This window comes from Penaeus japonicus, unplaced genomic scaffold (genome assembly GCF_977035675.1).
Source record: "Penaeus japonicus unplaced genomic scaffold, GWHDUDI00000001_assembly GWHDUDI00000031, whole genome shotgun sequence".
NCBI lineage: Eukaryota > Metazoa > Arthropoda > Malacostraca > Decapoda > Penaeidae > Penaeus > Penaeus japonicus.
The window spans coordinates 12,421,775-12,423,437 of NW_028234433.1; the positions used below are offsets into that span (position 1 = coordinate 12,421,775).

General features: G+C 38.7%; 1 pseudogene; it reads left to right on the plus strand.

The window, feature by feature from the left end:
- The first annotated feature begins 443 nt into the window (after nucleotides 1–443).
- Nucleotides 444–1,480, plus strand: LOC147468038 (uncharacterized; annotated as a pseudogene).
- The last annotated feature ends 183 nt before the right edge of the window (nucleotides 1,481–1,663 follow it).

Consider the following 1,663-nt stretch of genomic DNA (forward strand, 5'->3'; position numbering starts at 1 on the left):
CACACACGAATCCAGATTATGTTCCAGACATGACTAAGGGGGGGGGTGAGGATTCCGAGGATGAGATCCTATTGTCACTATTCGGGCAGCGTCTCCGAAAAGGTAGTCAATTACAGATGAATAACATGTAGCAGCATGGATTATGAGTTATGTATAACACACACAGACACACTTAATCATTTTCAGTCTATGAAATTTGCATTTGTGTAATTTTTACTTATTTGTTTTTCCTATTTCCGGTACTCTTCTTACAGCGCTCACAACTGAGCCCGATGATGAATTTTCAGAAACCTTCTTTATCTACTAAATCGGAGTCAAAAAACAACTTTTGAAATCCCGGTCTAAGGAGAGGATTTGGGAGAAAAAAAGGCAGTGAAAATACACCAATGAAAGACTACAAGCATGAAATTCCAACGCATGTTCGTAATCCTTAGGAATATATCATGGACTTATTAGCGGACGATTTCCTGGACCACATTGTGTATCAAAGGAACCTGTATGGCCGACAAATAAATATTTCCATGTCTTTCAGCTTAGACCGGAATGATGTGATGCGTTTTGTGGGTTTCCTTCTCTTCATGGGAGCAGATATGTTCCATAAGTGGACGACTACTGGGCTAAGCTTACCCATGTTCCTCAGGTGTCAAGCATTAATTAAGTAATTCAAATACGTGCCCTAATTCTCTATAATGACAGTACATTTATGGTTAAATTTAATAAAATTAGGCCGCTGTTTACCATGGTTTGCAAGAAATTTGTTAGTCTGCCTCACACTCCTCACATCTTACAAGGGCACACGCTTCGGCAGTATAACAAACAAAACCCCGACAAATGCAGATTTAAACTGATTTGTAGATCAAGCTGTGATAAGGTCAGACGCTACATCCTACTTTACTCAGGTTTCAATACCCTAGACTGGTAAAAATCATGTCCAGATGAATCCGAATTGTTATCTGCCACTTTGTAAATTTGTTCTAGCACTTGTTTTTAAATCCATACCGAAACCTAATGATAGTGACTAATCTAATCCATAACTGATTTTCCATTATTTCATTGATAGATAACCTAAAAGAGAAATATAGTTGCCGTTACACAGGAACCGGGAGAGAGAATAGAATAGACTATCCAAAGCTTAAAGCAAAGAATAGATTGGATAAGTCATCTCGAGGAACATTGGACTACTTTTATGTTTCCTAGCACTCTGATCGGACAATAATACTGTGACCACGGTTTCCAATGACATGGGAATGGAACCGATGACTGACTATAAGATATAACAAGGAAAGGAAAGAAAGACATAGCATGCCCAACTGTTACCAAAGACTGTAATCTTAACATGGTTCACTTTTGTAAGACCTTATCAAAAGCTAAGTGGTGGTATCTCTGTCTCTTTGGCTACATTCTTGACCTAGGACTTGGTAACTCATGGGTCATGTATAAGAGAGATGCTTTAGCTCTGAAAGGGTATTATCCATCTTAAGAAAAATAGATTGGATGGGTCATACTTCCTACGGGGCTGTGATGGATGGAAAACTGTGTTCACAAAATCGATCTTGATTCATGTTCAGGGTCTTGAAAATTTTGCCACTTTGTCTCGGCACCGAAGGACATATGAATGATCTACTGTGATAACTCCCATAAAAAGGATATAGAGCTAACAGGT